The following is a 22,065-nucleotide window of genomic DNA, read 5'->3' on the forward strand; positions in this document are numbered from 1 at the left end:
GCAATCCCAGCTACTCGTGAGGCTGAGGCAGGAGAATTGCCTGAACACGGGAGGCAGGGGTTGCAGTGAGCCAGGATGGCATCACTGCACTTAGCCTGGATGACAGAGTGAGTGAGATTCCATCTCAAAAATAAAATCAAAATAAAATAAAATAAAATTGAAGGTAATCATCCACCTAGGAGGTGGGCATCTTTTTATCCAAAGGAAAATTTATATATTTATTTATAAATACATAAAAATAAAATAAATAAATAAATAAAAATAAATTTTCCCTGTCGGGCATGGTGGCTTACACCTGTAATCCTAGCACTTTGGGAGGCTGAGGTGGGCAGATCACAAGGTCAGGAGTTCAAGACCAGCCTGGCCAACATAGTGAAACCCCATCTCTATTAAAAATACAAAAATTAGCTGGGCATGGTGGCCCATGCCTGTAGTCCCAGCTACTTGGGAGGCTGAGGCAGGAGAATCACTTGAACCTGGGAGTTGGAGGTTGCAGTGAGCTGAGATTGTGCCACTGCACTCCAGCTTGGGCAACAGAGTAACACTTTATCTCAAAAAATAAATAAATAAATAAAAAAGAAATACAGCTATATCCAACAACCAGAATAAATCTTGGAAATATAATTTGCAGTGAAAAGAGCTGGTTGCAGAAGACTACATAGAGTGTGATTCCATTTTTATAAAGAAGCTCAAAACCAAGCTAATCCAAACAACATATTGTTTAGGAAGACATACATGTTTGTTAAAACTGTTTTTTTTTTTAAATGAATGCATAATTTAGGATGGTGATTACCTCGAAGTGGATGGAGAAGATGGGTTTAGGATTTGGAAGGCACATGGTAGCTTTAAAAGCAATGGCAATGCTTTATGCATAAATTGTTTGGTGGGTTCATGTATTCATTTTATTATATACTCCTAAGCTTACAGAGATGTTACTTATTTTATATATATCAAATATTGTATAATAAAATGTAAGTGAAAAAATGCTACTTTTATAAAACAGAATAATCAAGCAAACATGTTAAGTTAAAACCTAGAGAAAGGGTTTTAGACTTGTAATTTTAACTAATTGGATACTCATTTTGGAACCAAAGCAAACATCTGAATAGTCCATACAGAAAGACATTTAACACATCATATAGCGTACCATTGTTTATCCTGCCATTCTTTTGGTGGCTAAAAATGTAATTTTAATTTTTGCTATTTCAGATACATAGGAATAAGCATTTTTGAACTTCTTTCCTTCTTTTTTTTTTTTTTTTTGAGATGGAGTTTCACTCTCGTTGCCCAGGCTGGAGTGCAATGGCATGATCTCAGCTCACTGCAACCTCTACCTCCGGAGTTCAAGCGATTCTCCTGCCTCAGCCTCCCGAGTAGGTGGGATTACAGGCACCTGCCACCACGTCTGGCTAATTTTATTATTATTATTATTATTATTATTTTTTAGTAAAGATGGGATTTCACCATGTTGGTCAGGCTGGTAGCAAACTCCTGACCTCAGGTGATCCACCCGCCTAGGCTTCCCAAAGTGCTGGGATTACAGGCGTGAGCCACCCTGCCCAGCCTATCTTTTTCAATACTTGTGTGAGTATTGTTTTTTGAGATAGATGCTTAAGAATGGAGTGCTGAGTCAAAGGGTGAGGAGACTGAAGTGAGACTCGGAGAAGTTAAATGCATAACTCACATCACACAGGCAGCAGGTGGCAAAGCCAACAGGGCTCCTTTTGGGGCTCCACATCACCCCCATTACAAAGAAAACGATGGTCCTGGCCGGGCGCGGTGGCTCACGCCTGTAATCTCAGCACTTTGGGAAGCTGAGACGGGCGGATCACAAGGTCAGGAGATCGAGACCATCCTGGCTAACACGGTGAAACCCCGTCTCTACTAAAAATACAAAAAATTAGCTGGGCATGGTGGCGGGCGCCTGTAGTCCCAGCTACTCGGGAGGCTGAGGCAGAAGAATGGCGTGAACCTGGGAGGCGGAGCTTGCAGTGAGCCGAGGATCGCGCCACTGCACTCCAGCCTGGGCGACAGAGCATGAGTCCGTCTAAAAAAAAAAAAGAGAAAACACTGGTCCTGCCCAGCACGGTGGTGCCTGTAGTCCCAGCCACTCAGGATGCTGAGGTGGGAGGATCATTTGATCCCTGGAGTTCAAGACCAGCCTGGGCAACACAGCAAGACCCCATTTCTAACGAAAAGAAAATGAAAACATTGGTCCTGTCAAAACGAGTGCTCCACTTTCCACTTTGATTTGACTCTTTCCCATTCTTGTTTGCCCAGACTGCAGGTGAAGCTCAGTATTGATTTCAGGACCTCAGGACACAGAACACAAGAGCTCCCTGTCACGAGAGGCACAGAATAGAGCTTTGTCTTTTAAAAAGGCTTGATTGCTTCTACCGGACTGTCTTGCTGCCAGTGGCAGGGAGGGAGGCTTTGCTGAGCACCAAGTCAGAACTCAGAGTTCCTGCGCCATTTTTCATAGTACTGCCCTTGTAACCCAAGGAGGCGTCCCATTTTATTCCCTGGGCAGATTTTGCAATGCTCAGTCGTCAAAATGGAAATGTTTATTAGCTACGGAAAATGCTGTTTTGCTGATTACAGAAAAATACAGACAAAGAAATACATACAACATGGACCTACAATGACAAGAAAAACAAAGATGTCAGTTACCACCTATGCTTGCCAGAGTCCCTGTCTTCCTATCTGAACACATTCCAGAACAATCCAATTCTTCTTTGAAATGTTCTTTTTATTTCAGATACAGAAAGAAATTAAACAAGATTGGGTGCGGTGGCTCATGCCTGTAATCCCAGCTCTTTTGAAGGCTGAGGCAGGCCGATCACTTGAAGTCAGAAGTTCCAGACCAGCCTGGCCAACATGGCGAAACCCCCATCTCTACTAAAAATACAAAAATTAGCTGGGCATGGTGGCAGGTACCTGTAATCCCAGCTACTCGAGAGGCTGAGGCAGGAGAATCACTTGAACTTGGGAGGCGGAGGTTGCAGTGAACTGAGATCTCACCACTGCACTCCAGCCTGGGAAACAGAGGGAGACTCCTTCTAAAAAAAAAAAAAAAAAAAGCCAGGCGCGGTGGTGGCTCATGCCTGTAATCCCAGCACTTTGGGAGGCTAACGCGGGCAGATCTCGAGGTCAGGAGAGATCGAGATCATCCTGGCTAACACGGTGAAACCACGTCGCTACTAAAAATACAAAAAAATTTGCCCGGCAAGGTGACAAGTGCCTGTAGTTCCAGCTACTCGGGAGGCTTAGGCAGGAGAATGGCGTGAATCTGGGAGGCGGAGCTTGCAGCAAGCCAAGATAGCATCATTGCACTCCAGCCTGGGCGACAGAATGAGACTCCGTCTCAAAAGAAAAAAAAAAAAAAAGCCAGGTGCAGTGGCTCACACCTGTAATCCCAGCACTTTGGGGAGGGTGAGGCGGGTGAATCCCCTGAGGTCAGGAGTTCAAGACCAGCCTGACCAACATGGCGAAAACCCGTCTCTACTAAAAATACAAAAATTAGCTGGGCGTGGTGGCCAGCGCCTGTAATTCCAGCTACTCGGGAGGCTGAGGCAGGATAATCTCTTGAAACTGGGAGGTGGAGGTTGCAGTGAGCCGAGATCGTGCCATTGCGCTCCAGCCTGGGTGGCAGAGTGAGACTCCGTCTCAAAAAAAAAAAAAAAGAAAAATTAAATTAATATGCCACTCAGACACATGTAGTAGCAACATCAACTCTATATACTAAATCAGTGGTATGTGAATAAAACATGCCATTAAATAATTTTCCTAAAATTTTTACCAACTTAGAGAATATAGAATTTCTTCAAATATCTCATAATTTTTCCTAGAGGTTTTTTTTTTTTTTAACCCAAGTCCCAAACAAGATTTACACATTGTATTTCACTGATCTCTCTTAAGTATTTTAGTCTATAGGTTTCTCCTCCATCTTTTTTTTTTTTTTTTTTTTTGAGACAGCGTTTCACTTTTGTTGTTCAGGATGGAGTGCAGTGGCACGATCTCGGCTCACCACAACCTCTGCCTCTCCTGCCTCAGCCTCCTGAGTAGCTGGGATTACAGGCATGTGTCACCACGCCTGACTAATTTTGTATTTTTAGCAGAGATGTGATTTCTCCATGTTGGTCAGGCTCGTCTCCAACTCCTGACCTCAGATGATCCACCCACCTTGGCCTCACAAAGCGCTGGGATTACAGGTGTGAGCCACCACGCCCAGCCTCCTCTATCTTTTTTAATGCCTTGCTGCATGTTGAGGAAACTGGGCTATTTGTCTTTTTTCTTTTTTTTTTTTTTTTTTGAGACTGGGTCTCACTCTTTCATCCAGGCTGGAGTGCAGTGGCACGATCACAACTCATTGCAGCTTCAACCTTCCCGGGCTCAAGTGATCCTCCCACCCCATCTTCCCAAGCAGCTGGGACCACAGCATGCACTACCACATCTGGCTAATTTTTTTTTTTTTTTTGAGACAGGGTCTCACTATTTTGCCCAGGCTTATCTTGAACTCCTATGCTCACGTGATCCTCCTGCCTCAGCCTCCCAAAGTGCTGGGATTTATAGGCAGGGGCTGTCACACCCAGCCTGAGTGATTTTTCTTTTAGAGTTTTTTACATCCTGGACTTCATTTATTGTACCTAGCAGTAGTGTAGTGTTGTTTAACACATTCCTCTATTTCAAGAGTTTTTCTAAACAGTTAATTGGATCTAGATGCTGGTTCAGACACTAGTTTGCTCTTTTTGGCAAGAATATGTCATTTGTGGTTGTATATTTCTATCGGATGGTACATAATGCCTGGTGATCTCCTTTTCTGTGATGTGAGTGGCTATTCAATGACCACTACCTGGATCTGTTATTTTATTAGAGTTTTACAAAATGCTGGTAATTCAAATGTCATTCCTTATTTATTGGCTGACATAATTCCCTCATCAAGTCTTCAGTTACTCTGAGATACAAGTGGTACATACACATCTTAGCTTGGGTCGTCCAGGAAGCAGAGCCTAGAGACAAAGGCTTGCCTGGAGAATGTGGTGATCCTAGGGAAAGAAGTGAGGGATGGGGAAGCAGGAGAGACAATTCAAGGGAGCCTTACTGAATAGGCTGCTGCTTCAGGTTCCTGAATGGTTGGCTGTGTGTGACCATATGAGTTGTATAGAATGAGTCTCGGGCTCCTTCATCTTGCAGGGAAAAGGGAGGAAGTTTTATCAGTTCCTGTCCCCCACTCATTAAAGGTTAGACCATGAAACATTAACTCACCCACACTTCAGGGTGCTGGGTTCATGGGCACCCTGATAGCTTCCATAGATCCCCACACTGTCATTAAGAGAGAACCCCTGGAATGGGAGGTAAGAGGTAAGGATTTTGTTTTGTTTTGTTTTTTGAGTTGGAGTCTTGCTCTTGTCACCCAGGCTGGAGTGCAATGACACGATCTCGGCTCACTGCAACCTCTGCCTCCCAGGTTCAAGCGATTCTCCTGCCTCAGCCTCCTTAGTAGCTGGGATTACAGGAACCCACCAGCCTAGGCCTCCCAAAGTGCTGGAGTTACAGGCATGAGCCACTGTGTCTGGCCAAATGGTAATGTTTTTTGTTTTTTGGTTTTTTTTTTTGAGATGGAGTCTCGCTCTGTCGCCCAGGCTGGAGTGCAATGGTGTGATCTCAGCTCACTGCAACCTCCGCCTCCCGGGTTCAAGTGATTCTCCTGCCTCAGCCTGCCAAGTAGCTGGGACTAACAGGCGCGTGCCACCACACCCAGCTAATTTTTGTATTTTTAGTGGAGACGGGGTTTCACCATGTTGGCCAGGGTGGTCTCGATCTCCTGACCTCGTGATCTGCCCGCCTCGGCCTCCCAAAGTGGTGGGATTACAGGCATGAGCCACCATGCCCAGCCAACCAAGTGGTAAGGTTTTTAAGGGTTGTCCCTGCATGAAGCTGGTCAGAGGCCCCCCGGAACTTGTTGCTGCAGTAGTGGCTGGAATAAGATAGGTAAGGCCAAGAAGATCTGAAATGGTACATAAGAAATGTTAGATCCAGAAAAGGCAGGCAAAATGTGCAATTCTTTTCCTTTATTTACCATTTGCTAGCTTTCAAAATAATGAATTAGTTCTATTGTATTTCCAAAGTTGAGCAATTAAGATTTTTAAAAAAGTATCATTATGACTCATGGATATACAAATATTTGATATGTCTCAATTTATTGCTGTGATTTTTCTTATTGATGCTCAAATTTATTCCACTTTGGCCAGCAGGAGTTTCTACAAATTGGTTCCAGATGACATTTCAAATAAATTTGTTTCTGAGTGCTTCCTTGCTTTCTGAATTGGCAAGATATTCCAGGCTTATTTGGCATTCATCTTACTCTAGACCTATTATCAACCATGTCTCCAAGGATAAGTAGATCCTTTTAAGGGAAAATGGTATTTTGAAAGCATAGTGTGGGATCTGAGGATACCTATTCCTGTCAGGTTGGTTATTGTTTGTTTTCAGTGAGTAGATCTTGGACTTTATTAATTTTATTTATTTATTTTAAGAAAAGTACATCATGAGTTATAAGTAATAATTCCAACTCAAATTTTAATATTGCTCAACTTCTTTGATTTTATATTTATCTTTTACACTGAAAAGTCTTGGCTGGGCATGGTGGCTCAAGCCTGTAATCCCAGCACTTTGGGAGGCCGAGGTGGGCGGATCACGGGGTCAGGAGATCAAGACCACCTGGCCAACTGGTGAAACCTCATCTCCACTAAAAATACAAAAATTAGCCAGGCGTGGTGGCGGGCACTTGTAGTCCCAGCTACTTGGGAGGCTGAGGCAGGAGAATGGGGTGAACCCGGGAGGCGGAGCTTGCAGTGAACCAAGATCATGCCACTGTACTCCAGCCTGGGCGACTGAGCGAGACTCTGTCTCAAAAACAGAAAAAAAAAAAAGAAAAAAGAAAAATATTGATATCTAAGGATATTAACATAATTACTGCTAACATTATGATTATTCAAAAAGGTTATAGTTTTTTTTCTTAAAGTTCTCTTTGTCCTTAGTTATATCCCCAAAGGCTGTAGAGTCAAATAATTGTGGATTTTCTTGCTCAGTCATCCAGGCTGAAGTGGAGTTCAGTGGTGCGATCTCGGCTTACTGCAACCTCCACCTCCTGGGCTCAAGCAATTCTCGTGCCTCAGCCTCCACACCTGGCTAATTTTTGTATTTTTACTTTATTTATTTAGAGATGGAGTCTGGCTCTGTCGCTCGGGCTGGAGTGCAATGGCATGATCTTGGCTCACTGCAACCTCCGCCTCCCGGTTCAAGTGATTCTCCTGCCTCAGCCTCCTGAGTAGCTGGGATTATAGGCAGGCACCACCACACCCGGCTAATGTATCTTTAGTAGAGACGGGGTTTCACCATGTTGGTCAGGCTGGTCTCGAACTCCTGATCTCATGATCTTCCTGCCTTGGCCTCCCAAAGTGCTGCGATTACAAGCTTCAGCCACTGCGCCTGGCCTTATTTTTTGTATTTTTAGTAGAGATGGCCTGTTGACCAGGCTGGTCTCAAACTCCTGGTGTCAAGTGACCTGCCCAACTCGGCCTCCCAAAGTGCTGGGATCAAGAGCATGAGCCCTTTGTCCAGCCCAAATAATTAATTGCATCTGTGTGTGGTTTTTTGTTTTCTTTTGAGACAGAGTCTGCCTCTATTGCCCAGGCTGGAGTGCCGCGGCCTGATCTGGGCTCACTGCAACCTCTGCCTCCCTGGTTCAAGTGATTGTCCTGCCTCAGCCTCCTGAGTAGCTGGGATTACAGGCATGTGCCACCACACTCGGCTAATTTTTGTATTTTTTTTAGTAGAGATGGGGCTTCTCCATGTTGACCAGGCTGGTCTCCAACTCCTGACGTCAGGTGATCCGGCCAGCTCGGCCTCCCAAAGTGCTGGGATTACAGGGTGAGCCATTGCTCCTGGCAATAATTGTGTTTTAAAATCACTTTATATAATTTTCCTTCACACTGTTAAGCTACCAACTTGATACCAGCATTCATGTGTTGCATTTTGCTTTTTTTAAATTTAATTTTGTTTCATAAGAATGTAAAAAACATTTATATCATTCCAAAGTCAAATCCACAAAACACAGTATATTCTTTTTTTTTTTTTTTTTTTTTTTGAGACGGAGTCTTGCTCTGTCACCCAGGCTGGAGTGCAGTGGCGCGACCTTGGCTCACTGCAATGTCTGCCTCCCGGGTTCAAGCAATTCTCTGCCTCAGCCTCCTGAGTAGCTGGGATTACAGGTGCCCACCACCATGCCTGGGTAATTTTTTTTTGTATTTTTAGTATTTGTAATGATTTTGTATTTTTAGTAGAGACAGGGTTTCACCATCTTGGCCAGGTTGGTCTTGAACTCCTGACCTCATGATCCACCCGCCTCGGCCTCCCAAAGTGCTGGGATTACAGGCATGAGCCACCGCACCTGGCCAAAATATGGTATATTCTGAGAAGTCTAGCTTCGATCCTTGTCCTTCCATCCTGGTCCCTCCCTCCCTTATAGGTTTCCATTTTATTTAATAATTTATCCTTCCAAAAAAAAAAAAAAGCAAATGCACTTACGTGTGTTTCTGCTTTCCTAGGTAACAGTAGCATCCTACATACACTTTTATTACTTTGTTAATACCCTAGTTTCTGACAAATTATTGTTCATCTTTCTTAAAATTGCAGTGTTCTTCAGGCTTGATCTTCCCTCTTGTTGAAATAAGTTGTTGATGGGTATCATCAGAAGTCTAACCTAAATGAAAATGAGTTTTTGTTTTGTTTTGAGACACTGTCTTGCTCTGTCACCAGGCTGGAGTGCAGCAGCACAATCTCAGCTCACTGCAACCTCTGCCTCCCAGGTTCAAGCAATCCTCCTGACTCAGCCTCCCAAGTAGCTGGCATTACAGGCACGCACCATCACGCTTGGCTAATTTTGTACTTTTAGTAGAGACGGGGTTTCACCATATTGGCCAAGCTGGTCTCGAACTCCTGACCTCGTGATCTGCCCACCTTGGCCTCCCAAAACGCTGGGATTACAGGCGTGAGCCACTATGTCAGGCCTGAACCTGAGTTTTATAAAAAGTACTGTTATCCATTCTATTACTTCTGGCGAAAGTTTGGGTGGGGAAGAGTTTGGCAGTCCTAAGCAAAGTTGTCTGGCGTGAGTGATGGCATCGATACCCAGGATTTTGTGTGTGTGGTAAAATATACATGGCATAAAATGTACCGTTTTAACTTTTTTATTTTTTATTTTTTGTTTGAGACGGAGTCTCACTCTGTTGCCCAGGCTGGAGTGCACAGTGCAATGGCAAGATCTCGGCTCACTGCAACCTCCGCCTCCCAGGTTCAAGCAATTCTCCCGCCTCAGCCTTCTGAGTAGCTGGTATTACAGGCATGCGCCACCAGGCCTAGGTAATTTTTGTATTTAGTGGAGACGGGGTTTCACCACGTTGACCAGGGTGGTCTTGAACTCCTCACCTCAAGTGATCCACCCGCCTCGGCCTCCCAAAGTGCTGGGAGTACAGTTTGAGCCACCCAGCCCAGCCCTTTTTAACTTTTTTTTTTTTTTTTGAGAAGGAGTCTCGCCCTGTCGCCCAGGCTGGAGTGCAGTGGCACCATCTCGGCTTACTACAAGCTCCCTTTCCCGGGTTCACGCCATTCTCCTGCCTCAGCCTCCCGAGTAGCTGGGACTACACGCGCGCCACCACGCCCAGCTAAATTTTTTTGTATTTTAGTAGAGACGGGGTTTCACCGTGGTAGCCAGGATGGTCTCGATCTCCTAACTTCGTGATCCGCCCGCCTCAGCCTCCCAAAGTACTGGGATTACAGGCGTTAGCCACCAAGCCCGGCCCGTTTTAGCCATTTTTAAGTGTACAGTGTAAGGCACTGAAACCGCCTTTGCAAAACTATAACTGAGGAAATTATGACAGTCAAAGAAATCAGACCTAACTGACTCTATCTTGCTTCTAACCCTTAAGCTGTCCTTGTTCATTCCTGGGTGTAGGCGGAACTAACTTTGGGAAGGAATTCCGTTCATGATTTGACTCTGAAACAAAATTGCTAACAGCCCTTTCCTGAAAAGACTCCCTTCTTGCCTGGAGTCCAGTCTGCCTTTGCAGGACTAACAAATTAGCTACAAGATTAGAAATTGCAATTTAGGGGTCTTGCTGCTTCCGGATCCAAGAGTCTGAACCTCTCCAAATTTGCTCCTGTGGATAACATCACTATTGTAAAACCTAAGAGCAGTGCTTGAGATATTTTGCAGACCCTGCACTGGATGGATCAGCTGACACCACCTAGACCAGTAACCTGGCCCAACCAGTTCTGCCATCGCAGATAGGAACAGAAGACATATGAAAACCTAACTTCGACCCCCGCCTGATTCCATCTCCAACCTAACCAATCAGCACTCCCCACTTCTCAAGCCCCTACCCGCCAAATTATCTTTAAAAACTCAGGGCGGGTTGCGGTGGCTCATGCCTGTAATCCCAGCACTTTGGGATGCGAGGCGGGTGGATCACCTGAGGTCAGGAGTTTGAGACCAGCCTGGCCAACGTGGTGAGATCCTTCTCCACTAAAACTACTAAAATTAGCTGGGCGTGGTGGCGGGCGCCCCTAATCCCAGCTACTCAGGAGGCTGAGGCGGGACAATCGCTTGAACTCAGGCGAAGGTTGCAGTGGGCCGAGATTGCCCGTGCCACTGCACTGCAGTCTGGGCGACAAGAGCGAAACTCGGTCTCAAACAAAACAAAAGAAACCCGAAAACCAACCAAACAAAATCTGATCCCCGAATGCCCGAAGAAACTGATTTGAGCAATAATAAAACTCCGGTCTCCCGCACAGCTGGCTCTGCGTGAATTACTCTTTTCGCCATTGGAATTCCCCTGTCTTGACAAATCGGCCGTCTACGCAGCGGGTAAGGTGGACCCACTGGGCGGTTACAGCATTATTAGGTATATTAACAATGTTGTGCAAACATCCCCACTCTCGGTCTCCAGAACTTTTTGTCATCCCACATTGAAACTCTACCGATTAAGCACTAAGTTCCCATTCCCTTCCCAGGGTTTTTAACAGGGCCACGTTAAACAGAAGGGGCACCTGCTTGCCAGGTGGAGGCCTGGGCACTGGCAGGGTTCTGCCCTCCCGACTGAGCAGAGGCTCCCGAGGTGACTAAGCAGGCTCTCTGGGTAGCGCTCCCGCCCTCACCTATTGTCCGGGTGGAGGAACCGGTATTTCCGGATGGGGGCCTCAGACCCAGTGATCCCGGCTAAGGGTGAGGCTGGCGGGGGAGGGGAACGGAAGCGGGTCGTAAAAGTTAACTTTACACTAAAATCATTAAGTTTTCTCACACCCCCCAATAAAAGCAGTCACCTCCCCTCCCAAGAGCCCCCCACGCACCCACAGTGGCCCACAACCATGCTTCCCGGGGGCTTTGAAGTGTAGAGGAGCTGACATCCTCCTTGCCCAGACCCTGGAAAGGATTAGGAAGCGGACCTGGGCACGAATAGAGAAAGAAGCCCAGCAAATTCCTCTTGAACCCGCTCTGGGAGGAAGCTCAGCTGCAGTTCTATGTAGAAGAAAAGAGGCGGCAAAGTAGGCGCGCGGGCTCCAGTGACAAAGGTCTCCCAGGCAGCCGCGGCCCCTGCCCCACTGCTGAGTGGCGTGCGTGCAGGCCCACCCTCTCCGCCTTTCCCGACACCCCAAAGTAGCGCTGCGAGCAGCTGCGTCTCCCTCCCGGGGCTCGCGCGCCCAGAACCCTCCGGTCTCAAGGAAGCAGGTGACAGCCGCCGCCCACCTCCTTCCCCTCCCCGCCGCTGCTCTCTGGCTCGCCACCGCCCGACTCCCCCTGCCCCCACCCTGGATTTTTTTTCCACTTCTCTCAAACCTCTAAACAGGAAATAGCCCGAGTCACAATAATATACGGGAGCAGCCGCGGAGGCCGCTGGCGCCCTCCCATCCCGGGGAGCTTCCCGCACTCCGGCTCGGGTGAAGTGCAGCCAGCGACGCGCGCAGGGAGCGCAGGGGGACACCAGCCCAGCAGCTAGCGCCGCGCCGCCCAGCGCCCCGGAGAGCCGCCTTCGCCCTCGCCCAGCGCCCGACACCGCCGGCCGCGGCCGCCACCGGCTCTAGGCAAGTACCCTCCTCTCTCCCTCCCCGGCCCAGGTGCTGCCTGCCGCACGCCCCGGGAGAGCCGCCGAGGCGCGGCAGCCTGTGCCCAGGCGTCGCCGGGATGCCTTCCCTCCTGTCCCGACTTTGGCCAGGGAATGATTTGGTGGGCGCGAATTCGCGCTGCTGCCCTGGGTCGTTTGTGCAGGCGGGGTGAGGGGCAGCGCGAGTAAACAGGGGTTGACATCCCCTAGGTTTCTCTGCAGAGTGCGCTGTGTACTTCGTCGGGCATTTACTTTTTCCCTGCTTCCTCATCGCCCCCGGGGCGGCAGCGCCTCACAGGGTCTCTCTGGGGGAATCATCAACAGGTGTGCCTGAACACGCACCTGCGGCAGCCACAGGTGTCTGGGAGCCACCTTTTTTCTTCTCCCTGGCCTGGCACCCTTTCACTCAAGGGATGGAAACTGTTTCACTTTCTGCTGAGCTTCTCTTTTACCCGATTAAAAGGGCCTTTGAATTTCTGTTGGCGCAGCCAACTGCATCGGGTGGGGGCAGGAGCCGGTGCCTTGGAGTGACGCGGGCGGAGCGCGGCGCTGGTTATTGGAAGCTGGTGGGGCTGCTTGAGTGCCCGCTGAGCCTCCGCCGCGGGGCTTGAAAACTCCGCACTCCAGAAAGCTTGACCGTACAGCCCTGGGGGTGCTCGCCCTGCCCGCGTGGTCCGCAAAACGGGGATCTCCTCCGCCTAGCAGAGACTTAGAAAACATTTAAACAACAAAAAAATTTTCACTTTCTGACCCATTTGTAAGGGAGGGGCCGAGCTTGTCAGCATATACAGGGCGTTGTAAGTTTCCCAGGGCTGCATTGCAAGGTTCTTCTATAGGGAGCTCTCAGTCAAAACCGAGTTGGAGATCTTTATGTTGGAAAAAGGCCACTGAATTCCAGGCATTCTTCGAGCTTGAGAAGGGCATTTTCAAGACTATTTTGAAGTTTGCACGAGGGCTTTCTGCGCAACTGAGTATCTGTCTGTGGCTGCTTCCCAGTCCCAGAGGTGGGCGAGTTCGGTAGGGAGGCCTCCGCAGGCAGGTCTTCTGTCCAGGTTTCTGAACGCATTTCCACAAACGTGGTCGGTAGGTAAGTTAAGCCCTTAACCAATCCACTTGAGAGATACTACCTATCCTCTTCGTTTCCTGGTGAGGAGCCTGTTATTCTAGTTGGTGATAGGGTGACATTCTGGGTACTTTCAAGTGTTCAGGTGTCTTGCCACTTTAAGTAAGGTCACGGGTGCATTACCTGGCGGCCTTTTGAAATGCAGGATCTCAGGCCCCACCCAGATCTGCTGAATCAGGATCACCCAAGGGATCCGTTTGCACATTAACGTCTGAGAAGTACTGGCCTAGGTATGTTGGAGTGAAGTTTTCTGTCCATTGTCAAGGAGTGCTTTACATTTCCATCCAGTTATGTATTTGAATCTTTGTTTTACCCACCAGGACACTCTACAGCCGCATGGGTTAGAGCACCTGCACCCCAGGGTGACAGGATATGTGATTAACATACTGGCCGGTGATGTTTTTGATTCTGTGGTAAAATATACATAAAATAAAATGTACTATTTTAACCATTTAAAAATGGACCCTTAATTCAATGTTGTGCCACCATCACCACTACCCATTTCCAGAACTTTTTCATCATCCCAAACAGCAAGCCATTAGAATACCCTATTTTCCCCTTTCCCCAGCCTCTGGGCTTCTGGATACTTTTAATTATTATTATATTTTTTGGAGGGAACAGAAGATGTTGACTAAGAATGTACAGTAAATGTCTCAAAAAATAAGAGAATGTATAGTAAATGTGTAGTAGAATCACGCTGGCAGAATATGAACAAACATTTGGGAATTCCTGGGTAGACAAAGCACTATAGCTCAAGGTTCTTAGAGTGCACGTACTTTCTTTAATAGAGACAACTATAAACCTTCAAGCGTTTCCTATTTTGACTGAAATGGAATGGAGTTACCCAGTGCTCAACCTGCTCTAATTAACTAGGCATAGATGCCTGATGATCTGTAACTCTGCGATTCTTTTAACTGGCCTCATTTTAGGTGTCCTGTTGATATTGGGTTTAGTTTGTTTTTGTTTTTTAATTATTTTATTTTATTTTATTTTATTTATTTGTTTATTTTGAGACGGAGTCTCGCTCTGTCGCCCAGGCTGGAGTGCAGTGGCGCGATCTCGGCTCACTGCAAGCTCCACCTCCCAGGTTCACGCCATTCTCCTGCCTCAGCCTCCCGAGTAGCTGGGACTATAGGCACCCGCCACCACGCCCGGCTAATTTTTTTGAAATTTTTTTTTTAGTAGAGACGGGGTTTCACCGTGTTAGCCAGGATGGTCTTGATCTTCTGACCTCGTGATCCGCCCACCTCGGCCTTCCAAAGTGCTGGGATTACAGGCCTGAGCCACGGCGCCCAGCCTTATTTTATTTTTTGAGACAGAGTCTTGCTGTGTTTCCAGGCTGGAGTGCAGTGGTGTAATCTTGGTTCACTGCAGCTTCAACCTCTCAGGCTCAAGTGATCCTCCCACCTCAGCCTCCCAAGTAGCTGGGACTACAGGTGCAAACTACCATGCCTGGCTAATTTTGTTTATTTTTGTAGAGGCTAGTTTAAATTATTATTATTTTTTTTTCTGTAGATCGGGTTCTCGCTTTGCTGCCCAGGCTAGTCTTGAACTCCTGGCTTTAAGCCATCCTCCCGCCTTGGCTTCCCAAAGTGTTGGGATTACAGGTGTGAGCCCCCGCTATTTTTTCTTGACCCTTGCCTCTTCTTGTGTTACGACTTTCATCACAATGAGGTTATCAACTTGTAGTAAGAATTTACAGCTTCCTTTGATTGAAAAGTCCCTTTGAAATGGTGAATGAAGATAATTCAAATGGCAAGATTTGGCAGAACATTCTCTCTTAAGAAGATTCCTGCATTCACAGACTTTCAGAATGTTATCACTTCCTTTTAATTCTAGTAAGGCAAGAGAGAAAAGGTTTACCCTCCTATAGTATGTTCTCTTCTGAAATAACAATATAGTTCAGAGTTTTATTTGGTAAATGGATGCATTTTGCAATCTACATGAGAAAACATTTCTTAGAAAATGTCCAGTGAATGGTTTTATCAGTGATTCAGTGATGTTTGGGGAATCACCTGGTAGCTTAATAAAAATGGAAACTCTCCAAATATTCCAGATTTATTAAGTCAAACTCTTTTTTTGTTGTTGTTGAGACAGAGTTTCACTCTTGTCACCCAGGCTGGAGTGCAGTGGCGCGATCTTGGCTTACTGCAACCTCTGCTTCCCAGGTTCAAGCGATTTTCCTGCCTCAGCCTCCCAAGTAGCTGGGATTACAGGCATGTGCCACCACGCTTAGCTAATTTTTGTATTTTTAGTAGAGATGGGGTTTCTCCATGTTGGTCAGGCCGGTCTCAAACTCCTGACCTCAGGTGATCCACCCACCTCGACCTCCAAAAGTGCTAGGATTACAGGTGTGAGCCACTGCGCCCGGCCAAGTCAAAGTCTTTATACTACAATGTGTGCGTTTAATAGCACCCTGAGTGATTTTTTTTTTTTTTTTTGAGACAGAGTCTAACTCTTATCCGGGTTGGAGTGCACTGGTGCCATCTCAGCTCACTGCAACCTCTGCCTCCTGGGTTCAAGCAATTCTCGTGCCTGAGCCTCCCAAGCAGCTGGGACTATAGGCATGCACCACAATGCCCAGCTAATTTTTAGTAGAGATGGGATTTGTCCATGTTGGCCAGGCTGGTCTTGAACTCCTGGCCTCAAGTGATCTGCCCACCTTGGCTTCCACCTTCCAAAGTGCTGAGATTACAGGCATGAGCCATTGCACCTGGCCCACCTTGATTCTGATATGTAATTAGGTTTGGGGGTCACTAGAATAAACACACATGCACACACACACACTCGAATGTGAGTGCAAACCAAGATATAAAATTAATCTGAAGTTACAAGATAACACAATTTTATATACAACATGAAATAAAATTAACAATAGTTTCTTTCTTATAATTAGGTAGACAGTTCAAGTTTGGCAAGTCTAATTAGCACCTTTTGATATTGATCATCACTGAACTTTAGAATCCCCAGTGTCCAGAACTACTGGTCTCCATAGGAGATATCAAGGTACTGGACTAGTATTTTATTTAGCATTAATGAACATTAGTTGTGTACCCATTGTGAAACAGGGATTTTCAGATATACTGTCGTTAAATCTTTACAACAACCTTGAGCATGGTATTTCTTTTTTTCTCATTTTACGGAAGAGAAAATTGAGGCCACTTTGGGTCTTCTTGCATGAAACCATGGTTCTTTTCCTGGTCCTCCCATTGTAGAATAAGAAATTCCTACCTACTCACTCCCCTTCACCTCCAGCAGTTATATTGAGATGTAATTCATGACCAGCTATGTACAGTATTCATAAATTCTTCATGCAAATCTTTTGGAACATCAGGTACTGTGCTAGGCCCTGAAGCAAATAAAAAGATGAGCCAAAATGGAAATAAATTTCAAAAGAGCAAAGGACTCAAGAGCCAAAGGTTCTTTTCATGGTACCTTGAGACCTCTGATGAGTTAGATTATACTTGAATGGGGTCTTAGGTTGGCTGGGCCAGCTCCCCAGAAAATCAAGTCGTGGGCATTTTCTTATTGAGATGGGTCAGAAGTGTCATCTCTGCATGACAGTACCTACCTGGCACCCTGAAATGCCACACAGTGTAAAAGAAAGGACCCAGGATTTAGGTGTGGAAGAACTGACCTCTGCTACAACCAGCTGAATGAACCACAGTAAATCTCATAAGCTCGAAGCTGCCACATGCTGGTATATAAAATAAAGGAAATAATTATCTTGCTCCTGAATTATAGTGAAGACTCAAATAGACCTTATTTGTACAAGGGCTTGTAAAATGTAAAATGATAACAAAGGCTACTCACCTCCATTTGGGAGAAATTTATAATGCAAAGGAAACAGAAAAAGCCATAAATTTACCTAGCACTTTTCAGTGTACTTTTTAGTTAACTGAGGCTGTTTATAATTCTCTTTTAGCTTTGGCCATTTTTGTTTTAAACAGTTACATTGAGATATAATTCACATACTATACAATTCACTTATTTAGTCTACAATTCAATGTCTTTTAGTATATTTGTGGAGTTGTTAACCATCACCACTGTCAATATTAAGACATTTTCAAGGCTAGATGTGGTAGCTCATGCCTGTAATCCCAGCAGTTTGGAAGGCTGAGGCTGAGGTGGAAGGATTGCTTGAGCCTGGGAGTTCAAGTCCAGCCTGGGCAACATAGGGAGAACCCTGTCTCTTTTTTTTTTTTTTTTTTGAGGCGAAGTCTCACTCTGTCGCCCAGGCTGGAGTGCAGTAGTGCGATCTCGGCTCACTGCAAGCTCTGCCTCCCGGGTTCACGCCATTCTCCTGCCTCAGCCTCCTGAGTAGCTGGGACTACAGGTGCCCGCCACCACGCCCGGCTAATTTTTTGTATTTTTAGTTGAGACGGGGTTTCACCATGTTAGCCAGGATGGTCTCCATCTCCTGACCTTGTGATCCGCCCGCCTCAGCCTCCCAAAGTGCTGGGATTACAGGCGTCAGCCACCGCGCCCGGCCGCAAGGGAGACCCGTCTCTACAAAAACTTTAAAAATTAGCTGGGCGTGGTAGTTTATGCCTATAGTCCCAGCTACTCAGGAGGCTGAGTTGGGGGATCACTTGAGCCCAAGAGATCGGGGCTTCGCCAAGCTATGATCATGCCACTGGGCTCTAGCCTGGGCGACACAGTAAGATCTTCTCTCAAAAAAAAAAAAAAAAAAGATGTTTTTAATGCCCCCCCAAAGAACATTTTCCCCAATAAACCCCCTCTACCCCTTAGCTGGCTCCTGTCAATATTCCCCCTCTACCCCTGACCAGGGTACCAGGAATCTACTTTCTGTCCCTATAGATTAGCCTATTCTGAACATTTTATATAAATGGAATCATAGACCATGTGGCCCTTCATTGTCTGGCTTCTTTCACTTAGCATGTTTGCAAGGTTTATCTACGGGAGCTGTGGTTCACGCCAGTAATCCCACTCCTTTGGGGGACCGAGGTGGGAGGATCACCTGAGTCTTGGGCAACATGGTGAAACCCGTCTACAAAAACAAAAACTAAAGGCTTATGTACATTGTAGTATGTATCTGTTCTTTTTTTTTTTTTTTTTTTTTTGAGTCAGGATCTTGCTCTGTTGCCCAGGCTGGAGTGCAGTGGCACAATCATGGTTCACTGCTGCAGCCTTGAACTTCTGGTCTCAAGCAGTCCTCCTGTCTCGGCCTCCCAAAGTGCTAAGATTATAGGTGTGAGCCATCATGCCAGGCCAGTACTTTATTCTTTCTATTGCTGAATAATCATCCATTGCATGGACATGTCATAGTTTGCTTATCCATTCATCCATTATGGGCATCTGGATTGTTTCTGCTTTCTGGCTATTATGAATAATGTTGCTATGAACACTCATGTACAAGTTTTTATGTGGACATATATTTTCATTTGCTTGAGTACATACCTAGAAGTGGAAAATATATGGTAACTCCATATTTAATATTTTCAGGAATTGCCATACTGTTTTTTAGAGTGGCCGTATTCTTCTACAGTCCCACCAGCCAGGTATTTGGGGTTCCAATTTCATGTCTGCATCCACATACATTATTACTGTTGTCTGTCTTTTTAAATTTTAACCACGCTAGTTGGTGTGTGATTTTGGTTTTTACTTCTCTGATGGCTAATGATGTTGAATATTTATTTTTTCATGTGCTTATTAGACCACTTTTTTTTTTTTTTGAGATGGAGTCTGGCTCTGTTGCCCAGGCTGGAGTGCAGTGGCGTGATCTCGTTTCACTACAAGCTCTGCCTCCCGGGTTCACACCATTCTCCTGCCTCAGCCTCCCGAGTAGCTGGGACTACAGGCGCCCAACACCACTCCCGGATAATTTTTGTTGTTATTTTTCAGTAGAGATGGGGTTTCACCATGTTAGCCAGGATGGTCTCAATCTCCTGACCTCGTGATCCGCCCGCCTCGGCCTCCCAAAGTCCTGGGATTACAGGCGTGAGCCACTGCGCCTGGCTATTAGATTATTCTTCCTGGACTTTTTTCTTGATTCTTTTCCAAGGGAAAAGGACATAGGGAAAGAGGAAATTCTGTTTTGAATAGATTCTCCAGTTTCAATGGTTTAGATTAGAAGCATACTGAAAATGTAAATTAAGCCCTTTGCTCTTTTGGTATTTATTGTGGCTTAGGCCTCTGGGCCTAGTGTAATACCTGATGTTCCTAAAGATTTGAATGAAGAATTAATGAATACGTAGTTTCTTGGGGTTGATGGGGAGTACGTAAGCAGGGACTTACTATTCTACCTGCTGATTTAATGTCCATGAAAATAATCATACACTAAGATGTTAATAATACATACACACAAATGGACTAGTGTACATGGTGGACATTTTAAACTCTTTCACCAAAATATTTATTGATTAACATCTGTCAGGGCCAGATGAGGTGGTTCATGCCTGTAATACCAGCACTTTGGGCAGATCACTTGAATCCAAGAGTTCGAGACCAGCCTGGCCAACATGGTGAAACCCAGTCTCTACTAAAAATATGAAAAATTAGCCAGGCATGGTGGCGTGTGCCTGTCCTTCCAGCTACTCAGGAGGCTGAGGTGGGAGAATCCTTTTAGCCTGGGAGGTCCAGGCTGCAGTGAGCTGTGATTGCACCACTGCACTCCACCTGGGCAACAGAACAAGAACCTGTCGCAAAAAACAAAAAAACCCCCGTCAATTCTACTTACTAAAATATACAATAATATAGTTTAAAAATCATATTAATACATTGTCTATATATTTTATTAGGGTGCTCTTTATTTTATTCTCAAGTACTGCCAAAAGAAGAGTAGACTAAGGCTGGATGCGATGTCTCACACCTGGAATCCTAGCACTTTGGGAGGCCGAGGCGTGCGGATCACTTGAGGTCAGGAGTTCGAGACCAAAGCCAGGCTCACGCCTGTAATCCCAGCACTTTGGGAAGCTGAGGCAGGAGGATCACCTGAGGTCAGGAGTTCGAGACCAGCCTGGCCAACATGGTGAAACCCTGTCTCTACTAAAAATAAAAAAATTAGCTGGGCGTGGTGGCGTGCCTGTAATCCCAGCTACTTGGGAGGCTGAGGCAAGAAAATCGCTTGAACCTGGGAGGCGGAGGTTGCAGTGAGCCAAGATCACGCCATTGCACTCCAGCCTGGGGGACAAGAGCGAAACTCTGTCTCAAAAAAAAAAAAAAGAAAAAGAAAGTAAAAAAAGAGTAGATTAATAAGACATTTTTCACGAGTCAGTGCATTTTTGTTCCTTGTTTCCCAAGCTGCACGGCAGTGTTTTTCCTTTGTAGCCACGGAGAATTTTCTTCATTCTCTACAGTCACAAGCCAGTATTGAGTTTCTTAAATATCTGTTGTGTTTTGGAGGCTCGCTATAACCTGACCTCAGGTTATACTGTTTGGATCTTGTATTATGGGGAAATGTTGGTAACAGCAGAGAACTAGGGAAGTCAGCTGGATTTAGAAAAAGAAAACTTCCATTTGAGGATTCTTTGAGACAGTAGTGGGATAGGTGAGTGGAAGTGTGTAGCGCAGTGATTCTCAAACATTAGTTTGCATCTGAACCATCTGGAAGGCTTGTCAAAATACAGATTGCAGGCCCCCCTCCTAGAGTTTGATTGCGTAGATCTGGGGTGGGGGCTCAAGAATCTGTGTCTCTAACGAGTGCCCACCCAGGTCATGCTGCTGCTGCTGCTCTGGGAATCCCGCTTTGAGAACCAGTGCTTTGGAGGCCTTTGGAAGTGCAGGTCTGGAATTTGCATGAGGCAAGGGGCCGGGCTTGAGGCTGGTCTGGGCATCCTGTGTGTGCAGGGGCTTGGTGGAGCCGTGGAAGTGGGTACCAGCCAAAGCAGGGCGCATAGACAAGTGCTGAGGACGAATTCAGGAATACTGTGGGGAGGGGTGGCTGCGAGGAACAACAGAGCTGAGAGATAAGGAAGGAATGGACAGAGGGTTATGAGGAGACCTGGGTGAGTGAAGACCCACAAACTCCTATGTAAAGGTTCAGGAGAGTGAGGACATGTATGGGTATTGGTATCAGGGGAGGGACTGAGCGGTCACCCGGATGGTAGGTGTTGTAGCTGTGCAGGCCTGGCCTTTCCACCATTCTTTCAGGAAGGGCAGCATCCCCAGGCAGTGGGATGTGCTGCTTGTGGCCACAGAGTCACATGTGGACTTTCCTGTAAGATAAGGGAATTCCTTCAGTCTTTCTGGCCGTAGTCCCAGGGGTCATGACTAAGTTCTCTCCCTCTTTCTGCCTGTCACTGATAATTAACCTAAAACCAGGATGAGTTTTGCAAACCAGAAGCAAGATTTCTTTGTGCAAGGAGTGACTGTCATCTCTAAAACTGGAGTTTGTGTCCTTGTGTGCATTTGTCTGCTCAGCTTAATAGCTTTAGGCATCCAGTCGTCTTAGCATAACTTGATATAAGCCGATTCTGAGAGTGGGTGCTGACATATAGAAGTGTTTTTGACAATCCACGTTGTGAAGGTCAGGAGGTTTGCCACAGGAAAGAAATCCAAGAAGGGCAGTGGCCCACTGGTGTTGGGTCCTCTGAAAGTGAGCTGTGTTCTACTCTTCCCACTCACGTCACAGAGTCAAGAGAAACATCCCCTAATTTGATTGTATATTTCATTTTAAAGAAATCCTCATTGCGTCTGAGGATGTAAAATATTTCTTTTGGGTTTCAGAAGGAGGCCAAAGCCTGCCCCAAGGTGTTCTCTGTTATCATTTGGGGCACCTATTGTTAGTAGAGAGCAAAGTGATTTAATATCAGTGCTTGT

At 46.1% G+C, this 22,065-nt stretch overlaps 2 protein-coding genes across 5 annotated transcripts in view; both read left to right on the plus strand.

Annotated features, from left to right (window-relative positions):
• The window catches only part of FXN (frataxin), an 88,079-nt gene extending 79,976 nt beyond the window's left edge, over nucleotides 1–8,103 (plus strand). For 2 of the 3 annotated variants that reach the window (XR_010130232.1, XR_010130233.1), the window contains exon 7: nucleotides 2,281–3,593. The gene's annotated coding sequence lies outside the window, so the exon portion shown is untranslated. Of the gene's footprint in view, nucleotides 1–2,280; nucleotides 3,594–7,835 lie in introns of those variants that run through there. The other variant, XR_010130234.1, reaches the window with a different exon arrangement.
• Nucleotides 8,104–11,842: 3,739 nt separating this feature from the next.
• TJP2 (tight junction protein 2) overlaps nucleotides 11,843–22,065 on the plus strand; it is a 134,183-nt gene continuing 123,960 nt past the window's right edge. The window contains exon 1 of one of the 2 annotated variants that reach the window (XM_019033800.4): nucleotides 11,843–12,141. The gene's annotated coding sequence lies outside the window, so the exon portion shown is untranslated. Of the gene's footprint in view, nucleotides 12,142–13,231; nucleotides 13,249–22,065 lie in introns of those variants that run through there. The other variant, XM_063696443.1, reaches the window with a different exon arrangement.

The sequence above is a fragment of the Gorilla gorilla genome, chromosome 13 (assembly GCF_029281585.2).
Source record: "Gorilla gorilla gorilla isolate KB3781 chromosome 13, NHGRI_mGorGor1-v2.1_pri, whole genome shotgun sequence".
NCBI classification, from domain to species: domain Eukaryota; kingdom Metazoa; phylum Chordata; class Mammalia; order Primates; family Hominidae; genus Gorilla; species Gorilla gorilla.